General features: G+C 41.7%; 1 protein-coding gene and 1 long non-coding RNA gene across 4 annotated transcripts in view; one reads left to right on the top strand and one right to left on the bottom strand.

Moving 5' to 3' along the window:
- The window catches only part of LOC147711650 (polyunsaturated fatty acid 5-lipoxygenase-like), an 836,408-nt gene that overhangs the window by 814,544 nt on the left and 2,458 nt on the right, over window positions 1–19,406 (top strand). The gene's annotated exons all lie outside the window — the stretch shown is intronic.
- On the bottom strand, window positions 8,803–16,917 carry LOC147711651 (uncharacterized). The gene is made up of 3 exons (XR_015295714.1): window positions 16,643–16,917; window positions 9,080–9,741; window positions 8,803–8,926 (listed from the first exon to the last, which is right to left on the bottom strand). It is a non-coding gene; the product is annotated as an uncharacterized LOC147711651 (long non-coding RNA).

Genomic DNA, 19,406 nt, shown 5'->3' with positions numbered 1-19,406 from the left:
TCCAAGGGTCATCTATCCATCCTCTTCTATTTAACATACATGTTACTCCCCATGCTGATTGGATAAGATCATTAGGATGTGCACTGACGTATCCCAGTGACATACAAATTGCTGTGTCACTGGCTACAGAAGACAGAGGAGTGGCAGCCAAATTCTGCGATTGTATGCAAGCGTTGGGACATTGGCTGGCAAGGAATTGAATTAAGTGAAAACTGAGGTACTGGTGTTCGGAGCCCAGCCCTCTTTTTGAACCCCCAATTGGTGGTCTTGGGAGCTTGGTCCATTTTCTTTATCTGTTAGATGTGTTAAGAACCTGAGAGTTTTAATAAATAATAAACTCTCTTACATGGACCAAGCTAATGCTGTAACATCAGGAGAATTTTTCATCTTAGAAAATCTTTCCTTTTTTGCAGTGCCATCTCTAAAAAACAGTTGTCACCTCTCTTTTTCTTTCAAAGATCGATTATTGCAATGGACTTTATCTCAATGCCAATTAGCAGGTTCTTAACAAGTTACAAACCATACAGAATGCTGCCGCTAGGTTGTTGTGCAAAATTCTCAATCATCAATCTGTCTCTAAATTCATTTCCAAACTTCTGGCTCGCTGTCAGACAGAGTTTGACTGTTAAAGCCTTGTGCAGTGTACTCAAGGCACTGCATGGGGTAGGCCCTGACTTCATGATGAGGGGTCTTACTTGTTACCTACTAAGTTGGTCTCTGCATTGGGCATCAGCCACATTGTTGACAGTTCCCAGATTTAGATACGCTAATTGGGGTGGTATAAGCTTTGCACTCTGAGCCTCCCAAGCATGGAATGCCCTTCATATACATGTAAAAGCTCTGCCGAGCCTTCTGACTTATATAGAGGTGCTAAAAACGTGACTCTTTTCTATGTCTTAACTGTCTTTTGATCTGTTCCTTTTTATGAGCACTCAGTTAGTGCCAAGGTGCCCATTTCGAATGCGAGCGTTATATATGCACACCTAACTTACAGGTGAGATTAGTGCATGTGCTGAGTTTATGTATGCCTGTGAGGAATATATAACCTGAAAGATGTAGTGCTGTGCAGTGTGTGTACAATAAAAAGATTTGGCTGTGCACTGATAGGGCTGTAGCCCTTGTGCAGGACTGTTATCAGCTACCCCTATATGCAAGGAGAGGTCTACCATAGACTTGCCAAGTATTGAGTGGTGTGGGGAGGACACAAGCCCTCACCACCTTGTTCTGGTGACCCCATATGCCAGATGGGGCCACTGTTGAAGTAGTTGTGTGACCAGCATGCCAGGGCTCATGAACACCTCATGCCAGGAGGGTCAGCCCTGCCTATGCCCGGAGTGGTGACTTCGCGTGCCAGGAAGGGCTGTTGTGGTGTGGGCAATTGCACCCTAGGAGTCCACGTTGCAGCTATAAGATACTGCGGCAACCCAGTGTGCCAGGTGAGGCTACTGGGACTAAACCACCAAGAACTTCGGGCCGTCCCCCAGGACGGGTGTGAGGCTGTGAGTAGCGGAGCTAGTTGCACTAAGAAATCTGCCTTTACTGACCCCAGAGGATCAGGGGATGTCGTGGAGGATGACACGCCCGTGGGTCTTCAGTCGAGAGGCATAAGATTGAATTCTCTTGCTGGGGAGAACTTGACTTACCGCATTGCTGTAAGCTTGAACCTGCTCTGATCTCTGGGGAGGGCCAGCCATGCCAATCCAGAGAGTTTGTCTGCTTCCCTTGGACGCTACTGCATGTTCTATGTGGAGCCCGACTTCTCCGAGCAGGATATCATCTTGTGAGGCCCCATGCTGAAGGCACCCACTTTAACTTTAAATGCTTCCATGCTGCAGGAGCGAGTAAGACTTGAACTAGGGCCTAGTGGGTCCCGGGTGAATCGCTGCTGATCGTGCTAACACTTTTCTTTTTTCTTTTACTTTTTATTTAAAGAAATATAAAAGAAACAACAAAACCAAAAAAACTAAACTTTGCATGAATCTAGACTTCAAAAAAGCACATTACACAATACAATTATATATATAGGCATTAGGCAGTGTTACAAACAAGACTCATCACCGATCCATATTGAAAGCTGTTAAATATCTTCATCGTCCACCACTAGGGAGGGATGGAGGACAACAGGAGTGCATAACAGATCTCTTCTTTATTCCAAGGGCCACATATGTTGGTCAATTTTTGTGGGCAACCTTTACTTTCATAAACCACACTCTCAGCTTGCATGCACCAGTCCATGTATGATTCCCAATTACTGTAGCTCAACTGTACATCACCCCTCCATGTTCTAGCTATATTGCATTTTGCCACCATGCTGCCCAGGGTAACCCAGATCTTCTCGGTCTGTGACAAGTCAATGGTGTCCCAGATATTAAGGAGACACAGCCAGGGGGAGCCGGCTACAGTTGAAATACAGACACAAGACATACCAGCGACAACTTTTTCCCAATACCTCCGAAGGATGGGGCAATGCCAGCATTGATTGTGCTAACACTTTTAACTAAAATCCTGAAGAGTCAAAGGGAGATCCTGAGTGCAGGCTAATAGTGTGCCTTCCCTGGATGCGGTGACCAGGGAATGGGAAATACCCCCGAACACGTTACACAAAAGAGAATGGGACAGGGATTTGCCTGAAAACTTTACTATCCCTTGGATGGGCGGACATTGAGTGGAATTATAGTAAACATAAATGATGGTATTGGATGGATTTCTGGGGCACATTTTCATGCTGACTGGTGGAATTAAATGGATTTAATATTTGTAGTGTGCATCGCCGGTTCCCATTAGAGGATGCATTGGTACTAAAGAACAAACCAAAACTTAACAAACTCATCGAAGATAAAAATAACAAACTACTAAGAAGATAAAAAACAATTAGCAGAATAACCAGGTTTTGACACTTCTCCATCGCCCAGATAATAGGAAAAGGAAAGAAATTGAATTAGGAGGTTGTTCTACAGCTTGGGCATGAGAAATTCCAGAAATCGACTTCTGCATGAGTGCATTGGGTCAGTGATACCCTTAAAAGAGTAGAGAACTTGAGCATGAAGAATGTTGGGTCTTCTAAGATATACAATAATCCTCCTGGGATGTTCGCTGACATCCATAAAAAAATCCATGAATCGGGCGGAAGGATTTAAAACATATTGAAGTCTGCGACAGTAGAGAGCTCTTCAAGTCTCTGATATAAGTCGAAGTTTCTTAGCTGTACAACCATTAGAATATTTGTTTATTATTTTATTTTCAGTTTTAAAACCGATACATAAGGCAACATGGCAATAATGAAGTGGCTTACCTTACAGAATGTTTATGCATTTTCACACGTACATTACAAATTACCATTACACATTCATATGTGACCGGTATTACAATGGTTTGTGCAAGGGGCATCATGTAACTCTTGAACGTGTAGCATAGAGCTCTTTAGGAGCATGAACGAATTATTCAGCAGGCCCTCCTGAGTATGTCCAAAGCAGGCTTCAAATGTCTCTTGGTTGATATGCCCATGTGAGCATCCAAGCATATACTTCGAAATGTTTGCAAAAATAAGGATAGGTCATTAAGCCAGTCTTGCGGAGGCCTTCCTTGCCCGTAGAGCATTGCGACTCCTCTCTTACCCATCAAAAGCGCAATTACAACACATTTCCTATAGACCTTAGGAACCTCTTTGATGTACCCTAGCTTTGCAGAAAAAGGGCCATTGGCTGAAAACACTTCAGTCATGATGCGTACTGCTCTTGTAACCTCCTGCCAAAATGCATATGTACCCACGGAAAAGACCACGCCAGGTGGAGAAAATCTGCATCTCCAATATCTGCAGTTTGCACTTTTGGTCATTCTAATTCATACCAAACTAATTGGAGTGTTGTAGGCTCTTCGGATATATTTAAAAGTTAGTAGCCTATGGCTGCTGTTGGTGGATATTTTGTGTTTGCTTGTTGGAAGCGTTATGTCAAATAGGTGTCTTTAAGTGCATTGCCCGGCTCCTTAAATCGCTTGTCTCTGGATTGCAGTTGAACTGCCCACCTGTTCCTCATTATAGGGTTGTACATTGTGGTGATAAGTTGGGCAGTAATTAGAATAGTGAGCAGTTTCCATTCAGTTGGTTCTTCAGGCAAATTGTGAAACACCTCCGCCATTGTCTGTTGTATTAACCGATATACCAGTGTGTCTAGGCGTTTGGCTTGTGTTCCGTCCATATATTCAGCCAGTGTCTTGAATTTAGCAAGGAAAATATCACCTATGGTTTTGTTGTTTAAGTTGCTTTATCATCCCTGCATCCCTGGTTACTTCCATACATGGCTTGTTGATCAGGAGGACCACTGGACAGTGAATCTCCCCTATGCCTATTACTGTTGGCGGTCTTCACCTGTTGTGTCCCTCTTCGATCAGTATGGCGAGGCAAAGTTAATTAGTGATTTCAATTCTGGCTGTCGGGGCTGTAGAGAGTTTGCCCCCTGATGAAGGTGAACCTCAGGAAATTGTACTATTCCTCTATATCCGAGGCCAAAAGATTTTACTGTGCGGACCAGATTGATCTAGCTAGGAATAAATCTAAAGAAATATTTTCAATTGTCCAGAGCTTTTAGACCCCTCGCGCTGAATCCATTACTTTTGACTCATCCATTGCTTGGTGTGATGAACTGTCCAATTTTTTTGTTGTCAAAATCTGTTCCATCTAGGAGTCTTTTTCATTAGGCAGCTATGCATTGACCAGGCCCCTGCCCCATGAGGGCCACATACTGAATTGCCCTCTTTGACTGCTTTCTCTCCCATTGATCTTCCAGAGTCATTGAGAGTTCTTAAGGCCTTAAAATCAGGCTCTTCGACCGATCGCTGTGCTGCCAGACTCTTGGCCTCGGGTGCAGAGATAGTGAACCCGGACGTTAACAGACTGATTAATCTGTCACTTCAGGAGGCCTATTGTAGTGTAGTTCCTATATTCCCAATAGGCTCTGCGCATTGGAACAATATATCCTATAGATTTGACGTAGGACTTAGGTCTCTATCGAATATACTAAACTTAATAGTGAGTGCCAGCTAGCTCAGAGGTCACTAAAAACTTTCTCGAATACACAAGAAGGGATTAGTTTCTGACAACCGCATAAAACATGACAACTTTGTTTTCCCAAGAATAAGAACATATCTCTCAGAGTCGTGGAAACAATAGGTAACTATTTTACTCAGTCAATCGTGCATGCTTCGTTTCTACAGAGTTGCAGAGAAATAGTGAGATGGGCGTTTTCAATAAAAGGTTTATTGAACAGTCTTTTTTCTCATGCAAGAGAGGTTAACTGCTACAATCATTAGGCAGAATGCAAAGTTTAATGCGTACAGCGTAAACAGTAATATGAAATAATACTGTAAGAGCATTGTATGGTTTCTAAGCCGTATAAAAATGCATGTATAAATAACATAGACTAAAATACTCAACTGGTGATTCTAAAATACTCCTACCCTAATGTACCTAACCTAAGTCTAGTACGTGGGAAGAAGTAAGTATGGTCTTTTGCCTAGGTTTCGTTTTTGCCAAGAATCTACCAAAGGTTTCTCTAGGTTCTAATCAGCTTCATACCTTTTTAGAATGAAGGAGATCTGGTATCTCTGTCTTGGAGACTCGATTTCCCAACACCCCGCAAGGGGAGTCAGAAACACTGGAGCTGGATTCTCGGCAGAAAAGGGCAGCTTCCTGATCAGTGCATCAGCTGGAGAGTCGGCTTCCTTCGGCACTTGCTGTAGCGAGCTGCTTCGGGCAAGTAGGTCTTCGAACTGCTCCGAACCACCGCGCCTTGCTATAGCAAGTGAAGGTATATTTATACCACGAAGGGGTTTAGGAATGCCATGTTTGACGTAAAGTCGGGCATATGAACATCATGAATGAACCCCTGGGGAATAGTTGTTCATTGTAAAGTAACCGAGTTCTTGAAGAAAACAATATTCAAGTAATGGGCAGTCCCTAACGGCTTAAGCTGTTTTTTTTCAAGAAATCGTTGTGACGTTTGGTGAACGGATGGAAGTAGCCATGCCTGTATTTGGGTAGCATGGGCTATGCCTAAATATGGGATTGATTTCTTATGCCTATATGAGGGCAACGAGGATTGTACCTATATAAGGGCATGAATATGAAAAACCCATTCGGAATCTAAAATGCCATAGAACACCCACTCCACTTTCTTATGTACAACATTACTAAGTTCTAAACACGTTAAACATATCTAAACATGATGTGTTAAAAACTCACCCAAAATACATAAAAATGCATTGGTACTGGTTGTACACGAAAAAGCATTTGTGCTGTACGCATTAAAAGCAATGTTTCATTCTAAGCATATAAGTGACATTTTCAAAAAATGCTATCTGAATGAATCACGAAAATACATTTATGAAATGGCTCGTAAATACAGAAATGAACAAGGTGCCGAAACCATTTCATGACAGATTATATAAAACTGTTTGATTTTTTCTCTCCACTACCAAATTTCCCTCAGGATGGAATGGACTAGAGTACCACAATGCAATGTCCAATTTGACCATGGCCTCCATGTGAGCTCGAGAGCTAAACGCAGGACCCTGGTCAGAATGTAGCGTGCCGACTGCGTATGTGCTGATAAAGACTCGCAAATCTTTTATAACAGTTTTAGCGTCAGCCAAGCGCTGAGGCCACATCCAAATGAATGTTGTCCTAATATTTGTGGGACTGCATCTGTCCAGAGGGACGTCTGCATGTAGAAAGTCTAATGCTGTCTAACAATGGTGTCTGTACTGGGCTGGCTATACTGTAGTCCGGTATCTGGCGGCGTTCTCTGCTGCGATCTCTGTTGCAGTCATGGCAGTTAATTGCAAATGTATGAATGTGAGCATTCATCCCTGGCCACCAGTACGTCTCTTTTAATTCTATTATAGACTTAAAGATTTACGCCAAAAAAAAACATAAATTAGGCCCATATTTGTTTGTACCGATGACACACAATTGCACTGCTTCCAACAGAGGGTAAAGGCCTGACATTATCCTATTACCTTCTCTTGTTTATCAAGTCAACTTTCACAGTTAAGGCTATAATTGTCCCAGTTACTCACAGATCAGCTTCAATTGCACAAGTGTCTCCAAAACAAAATAAAACAAAAGCAATTCAGGCCTTGTTCTGAAACAACACAATGTCTGCTAGGCACACAGAAAAAACAGACTAAGTGGAGTGGTTACGAAGGTGAAATTGGACAAGTGGGAAGGGTCTATAGACATTCTATGGTGGGTTCAAAGTTGTTCTTAAGTCACGTGTTGTCAGTGGGATGCTTGGCATACGGCAAATGTAGGAACTGGAAAAAGGCCAGGAGGGTTGAGGATGTAATATATTGTTATATTCCTCCATGTTCTGTCACATGCACACACCCCAACAAAAGCACACTCCCACCCAGAACTGAAAGATGTATGTATACCCTTGAACCTGGTGCTTGAGAACATAAACAAAAACATGAAAGAAGGACTAAAACGCATGAAGTAACAGAGTTGGTCTTGGACATCTTGTATGTAGTAAATAGACAACCATCTTAGAATGAACGCAGTTCACTTACATTAAACAAGTGCTATGCAGTAACAGCAACATTCATATTAAGAATTGGCACACTTGTTTGATGTATTTGAAGAGAAAAAGATTATTTTACAAGTAAAACATACGTTACTAACATGAGTACTTAGAAAATATCTTCTAAATAAAGGCGAGTTTTCAGATAGTTAACAACAAGAGTTTATCACAGGCCTCTTGAAGGCTCCTGTTACTTAAAGGGGGGCCCTGGTCTGCACTCTCCATGCATGCACATTGCCCCTGGTGTGTTCTGATTTATAGAAATACCTGGGAGTGGTGGTGTGTACAGAGTAGTATCCCACAGAGGGAGGGGCATGCAGGAGACCCTTTGTAGAGGAGCTGGAAGGGGTGGTTTGCCCTAAAGCAATTGCGGAGTGGCCAGTAAAAGCAGGAAGAGGGAGTAACTCCTGCACTGTAACTGATGAGTAAAAATATCCACCTAATAAAGAAAATGTTTTATTAACCCCTTGCTAGTGCTGCAGTCGAAGCCCCGCCCACCTAATAGAACGCCCGCACCACGGCGTAAAAAACCCCGCGGTTAAAGCGTTAAAGTTTGAAATACATAGGTATAAAAAAGCATAATAATGACTGGAAGATTTCATTTTTTAATAAAACGTATAAGAAAAATACCAAGCATGATTCTGTTAACAGACAAAGGGCCTGATTTTGACTTTTGCAGACGGGTTAATCTGTCGCAACAGTCCACCTAATTATAAATCCCATAGGATTTTAAGGGATTTATTTTTCGGCAGACGGGATAGCTGCCCGCTGAGATCTAATCAGGCCCTAAATCTCTTAACTATTATAATGCATGGTAATATTTAATCACGTAATTCCGCAAGTAACCTTTCTTCAATGTATGAAGTATGTTTCTTTTAGTGGGGAAGTCTTCTTTTCAAGATGGCTTCTACGTACACCATGTAGTCCTTACAAGTTTCAGAAAAAATACTTCTCATGCAGTGCAACACAAGCCTTGTCATGGAAGCAGAAGGATACACTAAGTAGCCAATGCCATGATTTCAGATAGTAATCTACATCTAGGCTGTGCCAAAACCCACTCTAGGTATATTTTAAAGTATTATTAACAATATGTCTTCCTAATAGCTGTCAACTCACACTTTAAAACTGAGCCTGACAATAAATATGGAAATCAGTTAGATGGTTCATTTATCTAGACAAGGAAAGAGTTAATCTTGGATGTGGCAGAATGATTTAATTATGTGGTGCACGTACATGGGACTGCAGATCGGCCGATGAGCAACAAAGGTGGCAACCTTGAACTAATGTTGTTGTGACTCTGCAGACAAATAAAGCTGAGGTCTACTGATAAAAAGGAGCTAGCAATGTTACTGAAGATAGTGCACAGTTTGAGAGCCTACAAATGAGGCTTAAAGGATTTATCAGCGAAGCTCACAAAGAAGTGTTGTTATGCTTGTGGAGTTTCAATATCTCCCAGGAGTCAGCCGTGTGGGGCCGGGTGGGGGAATTTCACCGAATTTCACCGGACGATGACGAGGGAAAATTAAATAAATAATTCACTTTCCCTCATCAACGTCCGTCGAAATCCAACCCACCTGGCCCCACCTCCTCACCACTCATACCCGCAATGTCCGCGACTGCCAGGAGTATGTTAGGGCAACAAAGTAAGAACAGAGAAATGAAACCATTACTGAAAATCCTCCTCCATGAAAGACTTTACAAAAAAACAGGCATTGCATCAAAGTAGTTTCAGCATTCAGGTCAATGTTTTTTCATTGTAGTTCAGGTAAAGAGTTTGATAATGGTTTGGATCGGGATAAGTGTTAGTTGTAGGTTAAGGTTTAGTGCTATGTTTAATATTTCTGCAGAAATTAAAAGTAAAGTGATTTGAAGAGTGACAGTTTTATTTAAGATCAGGTCAAGGGTGGGGTTAAGAGTTAAGCTAATTGTTACAATTTTGATCTAGGGTTTCGGTTTGGGTTAGTGTTAAGGGTATTGATACAAAGTTTTGGTGAGGATGAAAACAACTTGCTGAGGAATTTGTTGTAGCAAGTTTGTTAAGGGAAAGAAAGTGACAATGTATGATTTTAATCTGGTGGATTCCCTCAAACACTTGAAATGCATAGTATTGCATCGTATGCTATCACAGTTCAATTCAAAGATATGTTTATTAAGACACATTTGGCTGGAGGGCCGTTACGGTGGAGTTCCACGCCTCCACGTAGCCGAAGGTTTCCTGTTCCCGACTCCTCCCCCTGACCACGAGTCTGATGGCGACTGGCAGTGTTTTGCGTGCTGCTCGCTACTACCGGGTGCGGTGCTTTTGAGGCTTCGGATGCGGTGCTGAATTCCTGTCCTGTGGCCGAGGACTTCAACTGCTGCGCCTGTATCTGTGCCTGTCTCACGGGGATGTGAGTGAAGAGGAGCAGCTCTGCACTTTGCACTTTGCGTGACGGACTTTGGGCGCATGGGATACATTGTATCAGGCAGGAACAAGTAAAGACTTTCTTTCATCTTCGCCAACAATGTTTTGAGAGCGAGTTTACTGCTAGCTTCTGTTTTCATTGACTTTTGAAGACTTCTCATGTGTTTATCTGCTAGCTGCGCACTCCTCTTCACTGCAACGCCTGAACTTCTGTTATTGGCATATTGAGAGTCACCCTGCTGCCACATACAATAGTGCACATAAACTCGCAATTCTGCAAATGCGCAGTCTGGATGAACCTTCAGCTCTCCTAATCTTTTTGGCGTTGCTAGCTTTTTGTTCCTGAGGTGCACAGCAGATAAACATTTTCTAAGCAAATACGCACCTCGAGGAGAGCTTAGAGAGAGCTCTGTGCACAGCTGTTGATTAATGATCAGTTGTGCGATTTTCTATTTCAACGGTCTTGTACTGCATTATAATAGATCTTGGCTTCATTATATCTGCGTAGAACTGAAGAAGTTATTGCTGCTATTCTTATTGTTGGTAAACGCAGATACAGCTGGCAGGGTACTCCCTACTTGCCTCTCCTCCCTGTTCTTCTACGCCTCTACGCTTTTATACGCCCTTATTCTCCATACTGTCTGCATACTGCCCTTGGGGCCCATTCAAATGTCCTGCTGAAAGTTCCCTCTGCCGCTGAAGCTCCATATAATTGGGCAGCGGTCGCAGTTTTGGGCCAACTTCAAGTACCAGCATACTTTGCTGCATCTGCAGTGGGCAGGCGCAAAGAGGGTAGCAGGTGGAGAGCATAAGGGTTTATTTTTTTTCTCTCTCTCCGTTGAAACAGTTGGAAGTACAAGTTAACACGCAGTGGCATGGGCAAACAGCTGAATGCACGCGCTAAAGCGCGTATTAAACGACAGCAGATGAAGGATGAGGCAGCTGCCACTAAGAATGCTGACATTAGCGCTGAGAAAGAGGATTTATTAGTTGATATTTCTGGAATCTCGGGGGATGAGGAAGAAGAGTCCACGGAGTCTGTTTTTCCCATCTCTGCTCAACCAATCTTGCCAGAGAATCCACCCCTAGTGCAAGACGATTCTGTACTTAAGGTGAATAGGGGCGAGACGATCAAACCAGGAGCCTCTAAAGATGGGCGGCTAGGACAGGCACAGAAAATCTCTAAAAATGTTCCCCTATTCGAGAAAAAAAATGACAATTTGATGCCTGTATCTCTTCCTTCTCCAGCAGGTGGAGGCCCAATTTTAATCCCCTCTACAATGGGAGTTAAAGACATCCCCTCACTGGTGGCATTGGGGTCACAAGAAAGTAATCTTTTGGTAGATGGAGCGTCAACTGATGCGGAGCCATTGGTATCTTCTCTCTCTGAAGTACAGAGTCCGATTCTAGGAATGGAGACGGAGACCACTGGTGAATTCAATATTTCAGTTAAAGACATGCTCAACATGATATTGGGCGAGGTGAGGGAAATGAAAAACTCGCAACGGTCTGAGCTGGCCTTTATTAATCAAAGGCTGGATAAAATTGAAGAAGTGATATCTTCCTTTCCTGCACGATTACAGGAAGCAGAGAAAAGGATTTCGAATCTGGAGGATCATGTGTCTGATGCTAAAAAAGAGGTGTCATCTCTTTCTAAGACCTCTAAGTCTCTAGAAATAAAGCTAGACGAAATGGAAAATTATAATAGGAGGTCGAACCTTAGAATCGTGAGAGTCCCCGAGAAAATTGAAGGCTCTGATATAATACAGTGGCTTACCTCCTTCTTCCTCCATGAGGTTATTCCAGAATTTAAAGGGGATTTGACGATCACACGAGCACATCGTGTTCCTGCTCAACCATTTCCAAATTCCTCTCTACCCAGGACTATCCTTGTTAATTTTGCAGATATCCGAGTGAAAGAAGCTATCCTGTCTAAGGCCTTCAAGCAGAGGCAATTTTCAGCTAACCCCTCTACTAAATGCCGGATCTTCTCGGATATGTCCGCTGCAGCAGCTAGAAGGAGGAAGGAATTCGTAAAAATGCTACAATTGTTCAAGGACAGGGGAGCGCAAGCTAAGATTGCTCAGCAATCAAAACTGAAAGTTCTGGTTAAGGGCAAATTTCATTTATTTTCGGATATTGACAAAGCACAGGGGCTGTTAACCATGATCTCTAAGGACCAATGAATCTGGGCTGTGAGACTGCCCTTTGAACTTTGGCATAGAAGTTTCTTTGTGAATTTATGAATTTGGGTTTTCTTTGGAAGTTTATCGGCAGGCAGAGGAGACTACTTATCTCGCTGAATACTTTAAAAAATGGGCTTTTTTTGCTTTTTTTTTTGCTGTGCGAGGGGGGAGGAGGATGGGGACTGGACACCGAGAAAGGTTAAGGGGTGCTAATTCAAGGCACCTCATGGGTCGGGGAGGGACTGAATGGCGGGCGTGGGGGAAGAGCCATAAGGATGGGGGGACTAGAGGGAGAGGGTGGGGAGGGGGAGGGTGGTATGGGGCAAGAAATCAAAAAAAAGAAGTCTTGGATGATTTTATATATCTACTTGTACACAGCCGGAAGTCTAAGAATGTCGTTAATTCTGAAGTGTGGTACTCCTGGCAATGTTGGGCTTAATAATGGTCTGTTATCAGATTTGGGGATTAGTTATGTAGTGATTTTCCTTTGTTTAGATTTTCGAGTATGGGGGTGAAAATTATTTCCTTTAACGTAAATGGTCTAAATAATAGGAAAAAAATGAGAGCAATAGAATTATGGGCTAAAATGCAACAGCCGGATGTGATTCTGTTACAGGAAACCCACATACCCAGGTCGAAAAATGAGGAATTTTCTATGTTTAAAAGTTGGGCATCTTGTAGAGTATTATCTGCATGTTCTGAGTCACAGAAGGGAGTTGCACTATTTTTGAGTAAAAAACTAGAAGCCCAAGTGGGTCAGGTGGAGCATGATGGGATGGGCCGATGGTGTTGGGCCACCTGTGTTATTCCTAATAGAAACAATCCCGTGACGTTTGTTAGTTTTTACGCTCCAACGGAGGACAGACCAGAGGTATATGAGGAGCTTTTTCATTCCTTGTTAATGGTCAGGGGGGAAATTATCATAGGCGGGGATTTTAATATTATGATGAATAAAATGCTGGATTCATCCAGCAAGTCGATGGTTCAATATAAGCCTAAATCCCTTAGATCGTTGAGGAATAATATGGCGCTTTTTAATTTATGGGACCCCTGGCGTAATCAAAACCTGGATAAAAGGGAATATACCTGTTGGTCCGGCAGGTACAAATCTTCCTCCCGAATTGATTTCTTTATAATTTCACGTCAAATTATTTTCTCCAAACAGATGATCCTCTATAACGGATTCTCAGATCACGCTATGATTATTATGGAAGTAGGATCGGTCGATAGGGTAAGAACCCCGAAGCGTTGGGTCTTCAATAAGAAATATCTGACTGATGAGACCTGGGTGGAGGGTATCAAAACAGAAATTTCAGATTTTCTCGCACGGAATGTGGGTACAGCCCCCCTCAACTATGTTTGGGACTCTCTGAAGGCATATATCCGAGGGCTAGTCATTGGGAGAGATGCAGTCGATTCATTGGCCGCCAAGAACAGGAATAAAGCGCTTCAACAGAAAATACAGGATTTGACTATACATATGCAATATAACTTAGATAGATCGCTATATGACCAACTAATTGCGGCCAAAAGAGAGTTCTCTCAGGAGCTCTATACTCAGAGTGAGGAGATTTTTCGTAAGAGCTCTCAAAAAATCTATGAAGAAAGTAATTTTACTGGCAAACTCTTGGCGTGGCAGGCCAGAGAAGAAGCCTCGTCGAATTTAATACATTCTTTGTATTCTCCTGAGACTTTTAGAAACACTTCGGATCCAATTGAAATTGGCGATATTATGGTCACACATTATAAGAAAATGTATGATACCCAAGCATCCATAGACCATCAAAATTTATTGATGTACTTGGAAAAACAATCTCTTCCCACTCTTTCTTCATTTGACCAAACGAGTATGGTGATCCCCTTCTCGCGAGAGGAAGTAGAGAAAGTAGTTCATCAGCTCCCACTTGGGAAAGCTGCTGGCAATGATGGGTTCCCCTCAGAATTTTTTTAAGTTTTTTTCAACACCTTTGCAGATTTTTTTATACAACTATTAAATTTTATGTTGATGGGCGGACATGTTCCAGATTCATTTCGGGAAGGAACAGTGGTAAGCTTTCTTAAAAAGGGCAAACCCCCGACAGACCCGAACTCTTATAGACCCATCACGTTATTGAACACAGATTATAAAATTACCACTAAACTATTATCCACTCGTTTTAATTCTTTTGCCGCAGATGTGATTCATGGAGATCAAAATGGTTTTGTTGCTGGAAGGCAGCTGTTGACCAATACTCATTTTCTAACGGAGGCTCTTGATTTCTTTGAAGCACGAAAGATTCCAGCATTAATTTTATTATTTGATGCTGAAAAAGCCTTTGATTTGGTGGTATGGGAGACACTTTTTGTTATTTTACAGCACTTCGGCATTCCAGATGTAATAATAGATCTAATACGGAATCTTTATTCTGGGGCTAGGGCCAATATCATTATCAATACAGAATCAGTGGGACTTGTTTCGGTGAAACGTGGCACTAGACAAGGCTGCCCACTGTCCCCGATATTATTTGCTTTTTTCATAGAGCTGTTAGCTACTGCAATTAGGAAAGCTCCACTGTTACTTCCCCCTATTAACTTAATGCCTAAAATCAAACTTTACTCAGACGACATAATCCTGCTAATTAGGCCAGAAATACAATGTCAAGCTCAGGCCCTACAAATTTTCGAAGAGTTTGAGGTTCTGGGGGGATATAGGATAAATAAAAAAAAAACTGAAATTATAGTGTGCGGGGGCATTAAGCCTGTAATTCATCCCGACCTAAAGTCTTGCATTAATAATAAACCAAAAAGATACTTGGGGATAAGGTTTTCATCTTCAGTTGCTGATCTTTATAGTTTGAATTTTGTACCAATGTTGCAGAAAGTCCGAGCAATGTTTGAAAGATGGAATTCCCTACCATTAACTATTATGGGACGTGTTGCTCTAATTAAGATGTTGGTTCTTCCGCTGTTCAACTTTCTATTTTCAACTATTTCTTGCGCTCTGCCTGGCTCATTTTTCTCTTAGGCTGAATCTTTGTTTTCTTCCTTTATATGGGCTAAAAAGACACCACGCATTGCTTTGCACACTTTATTTGAGGATAAGGAAGAAGGAGGGCTTGCTCTTCCCAATCTGAAAGACTATTATAATGCTTATTTGGCTCAATTTTTGACTAGATTTAAGGACAATACCCAACAACTTTTTATCAATTTTTTCTTTGATTTGATTTGTAAAGAAGCTCAGATTCCCTCACCGCTTCAAGTTTTCAAATCACCAAAAACAGTTAGGTATAAGGTTTTGCACTGGTTTTTAAAAGACGCACAGCACTTCTAAAGAGGCACTCTCTCTCATTTCTCAATATATTCTCTCCCATTAGCTCAGTTTTTTCATTCTTTGGGGTGGATATTAATTTGGAGTTAGTAGAAAAATGGCAGAAAATAGGGTCCAGGAAACGGGATGATTTTTTAAAAAATGATACCTGGATTAGGATGTCAGATTTGACGGCCCGGGTTCAGGGCAATTTTATATTACTGGGCTCATATAAGCTGATTTATGGTGTTTTGCTTCAATTAGATCCCACACATCTTTCCCCCCCTGATTCACTATACACTGAACTTTTTCTGTCAATACTAGAAAGGAAGCCAGGGGAGTGGAAACGACGTTTAACCATGAACAGGGATCCGAATTTATGTGGCAAAGCAAGTAATAAATGGCTAGACCAGGAAAACATGGTACTAACGCCCGCCGCATGGAAAATAATTAATGTGTTGAATTTTTCTGCATTGAGAGGGGCCAATTGGCGCAGAATGCTGTTTTTCAGTAAATGGCTTCTGTATTTTACCCCGGTCAAAATTCATAAGATGTATCCTGAATGCTCTTCGAATTGTTATAGGTGTTTACAGCATGACTCTGCTAATTGGTCGCACGTGGTTGCTAAATGTCCCAAAATTGTTCCTTTCTGGGAAAATATATTTACGTCTCTGCAAAACCAGTGCGAAATCCCAATTTCTGTTAACTATAAAATGATTTTGTATGGATTCGATCCTGAAATAATGCTAGAAGGGCATTTCGTTAAATTCATATATATCGCTATGGCTCTGGCAAGATCATTAATTCTTCAAAATTGGCAATCGCAATATTGCCCCAATATACACGAATGGCGTTATAAAATGCAAAAAGTTAGAAACAGCGAACAAGTGTATGCTCAAAGAGCGGGGTCGATTCGGAAGTTCGAGAAGATATGGGGTTCATTCTGTATTGATGTTAATTAAGCCTGAGGGCATATAGGGTTTTTTTTTGTTTGTTTTTTTTTTTTTCCTTTCTACTTTGTGTTCCCCTATCTCCCTTCAGTATTTATCTTCATTGTTCAAATTTACTGTCATGGTGATATGTGTGCTTTCTAATTTTTGATGTTCTGTGTACATTCGGGTTAATTAACGTTATGCTTTTCTGTGTCCAAGACTTCAATAAAAAAAATTTTTAAAAAAAAAAAAGACACAAAAGTGTCACAAACAATCACAAAACAAACAATAAAAAAAAGAAAAATCTATACCAGACCTATCATGTCACCCATAAATTGCTACCTCCTTTTTTAGTTAAACAACCGTAAACCCATATAATTAGGTGTTCGCCTGCATGCTTCATAATCTCCCTGAGACTGCAATTTGACATGGACTCATTTTTTTTGCGGCGAGGCAGGGCCTGAGAAAATCACTGCCTCCCAGATGGTTACAGTATGGGGGTGGTAGAATGTCCTTCTTGTCTGAGTCACTTCTCGCTGACGCAACAAGTGGGATGCTCAGATAACCTCTCGGCCTGTCTCTCAGGAATCTTTTCCTGGATGACTAATTCTAAGCTCAAATTGAATGGAGCAAAAACCGAGATTCTTGTTCTGGGCCACCAATTTACTTCCCTGCCCAAAGCATTTTGGCCGCCCTGTATGGGGGAGGTGCCCCCACCGAAAGAGAAAATCAAAAGCCTAGGGGTATAGTTTGAGCCCAAACTAACCTTTAGGTCACATGCCCAGAAAGTGGCGGGCATATGCTTCGGCCTGCTCCGAACAGTGCGGAAAGTTCTCCCTCTGTTACCCTTTCAGTCCAGGAAATTATTGATCCAGGGATTGATTTTGTCTAGACTGGACTACAGCAATGCGCTACTCCTGGCAGCACCAGAAGCCACCATTAACACCTTACAATGGGTGCAAAATGCTGCTGCCAGGATGCTTATGGGCGCCCCAAGAAGAACATCCGCCAAACCATTGCTGAGAGCCCTCCATTGGCTCCCAGTACGTGAGCGAATATCCTTTAAATCATCCTGTATGGTCCACAAAGCACTCCAAGGCAAAGGCCCCCAGGCCCTAAGGAGTTTGATTTACCCATATAGACCGTCGCGTGCCCTCCGATCGAATCTTGAAAATGTTGCTATAGTTTCCAGAGTTAGAAAGGCCCGCACGGGTGGCCGCCGATTTTCTGTAAATGCGGCAAAAAACTGGAACGCCCTCCCAAGGCACATTCGCACTGAACCTTCCCTCCTCAAATTTCGAAAACTTCTTAAATCTTTTCTCTTCCCTAAAACTCCTTAAAATAAAAAATTTTTGTTCCTCTTGAGTTTTCTGTTATTTGTTAGGCAGCGCTGGGACGCTTACGGGCAGCCATGCGCTTTACAAATCCAATTTCATTTCATTTCATTTCACTTTGGCCCAGATTTGCTGAAGTTTTGTGCCAGGTCTGCATTACTTTTGTAAAACAACCTCATGCAAAGTGTTCTATATGGATTTGCTATCCAGCTCAGATCAGGATTTGGGTTGGATAGTTCCCCAAAGTAACACAAGTAGCACAATGTTGCACTCTGTCTACTTTGTGTTACTTTGCATCAGGGGGGAGTTCCATGGGTGGTGCATGTGCATTTCCATGTAACCACTGATGAGTTCCTTAGCATCAAACAATCGTAGACAGGAATGGGTGCCAACATCATATGCCTCCTCGATCGTTGCTGTTGACACAGTAGCCTAAAACTTTGCCAGCTCAGTGAGAGAGGAAAACCGCTCCATACCTTAGTACATATGGCTCAGTTCTGCTTTCTCTGCTTCACGCTACGCAGCACAGCAAAGAGCCACAATGACTTATTATAAATGGATTTTAGAATTGTTTGTATAGTATGCTTTTGTGGACATTTTGTATGATCCTAATAAAGCTTGATTGACTGACTGACTGACTTATGTTTCCATTTGTATTATACATCTTTGTGAGGCGAAACCTTTACACAAGTCAAGTCAAAATTAACTTTATTCGGCTGATTATAGCCATAAAAGTACAAATAACAAAACAGAATCGGACAGTCTACAAACATATAGTACATGGATGTAAAGTCAGTTAAGATCCCCAGTTTTTTCAACCATTAAACAAACATAAAAAATAAATAAATAAAAACCATATAACAATTAATGTTCTTTGTAGGGTCCTACTCAACACGAAATTCATTATCTGCCGCTCCCTTATGGAAAAATCCCAAACAAAATACACACCATCATGTGATGTGACAATTCGTACAAAATAAGCACACCTCATGAACCCATAACAGGGAAAATGAACACGTAAATGAGAAACAGCCCGCCATCACATAGTTAGACCTGGGAGGGAATAAATAAATAAGATAAGATTCGCCCAACATGCACTTGCTCATATGTACAATTAAAAACAAGAACATTAATGTTAAATAAGGCTAAAACATACCAAAAGATTTTGCATAACATGATTCGAGACTGTGTCCACAGGGCAACTCATGAGTGACCTATTCCTGTGTCTAATTGCTCCCATTAGGAAACTTGCTACCCCAAGCAAACCATAGGTGACGCTAGTGTTTGTAAGTAAACCAGGGATGGCCTAACTTGTACAAAGTTACAGCCTCTAAGCAAGGGGAGGATGAATTTTCTGCGCAATAGATTGTAATATGCACAGAAAAACGTTATGTGGAGAGTATCTTGATCCAAAAAGTTTCGCAGTTACAAAAAATGTAGCTATTGCCATTTTTACATTAGAATGTATTTTATTTATGTTTTACAAAGAAAAAACAAAATAACCGTCATTTACAATAGCAATAGCTCAAAATAATGTCATTGCGAGACCTATTGCATTGCAGATGCTTGTTCTCCCTAATTTTGTTTTCTTAAGTTGTCAGAAATAGAATTTCCTCAGCTAATTATACTACCGAATTCATCTTCCTGGCGGGTATGTGGGCACTCTCCGTGGATGAAACACCTTTCA

Source organism: Lissotriton vulgaris, chromosome 5 (assembly GCF_964263255.1).
Source record: "Lissotriton vulgaris chromosome 5, aLisVul1.2, whole genome shotgun sequence".
NCBI classification, from domain to species: Eukaryota; Metazoa; Chordata; class Amphibia; order Caudata; family Salamandridae; genus Lissotriton; species Lissotriton vulgaris.
This window is presented reverse-complemented; position numbering and strand designations above follow the sequence as displayed.